This window comes from Cephus cinctus, unplaced genomic scaffold, assembly GCF_000341935.2.
Source record: "Cephus cinctus unplaced genomic scaffold, Ccin1 Ccin1_scaffold1161, whole genome shotgun sequence".
In the NCBI taxonomy this organism is placed as follows: domain Eukaryota; kingdom Metazoa; phylum Arthropoda; class Insecta; order Hymenoptera; family Cephidae; genus Cephus; species Cephus cinctus.
The window spans coordinates 184,045-184,262 of record NW_014333651.1 but is presented as its reverse complement, the minus strand read 5'-3'; positions in this window follow the sequence as shown (position 1 = coordinate 184,262).

The following is a 218-nucleotide window of genomic DNA, read 5'->3' as shown; positions in this document are numbered from 1 at the left end:
AATGTCTTTTGGAAAAAGAAAAATCCAAAGTGGTAGCGCATGTAACATATCACACGTATATTATGTTGTAGTGATATATGTAATATATCTTTAATGGTACTGTTATTTAAAATCTTTCGTCGGCTGTATGTGTATGTCTGTATGTACATTTGTACTTTGTATACTGTATAATTATTGCATTTGTCCAATAAATTATCTTGTAACACTTGTACACTTTT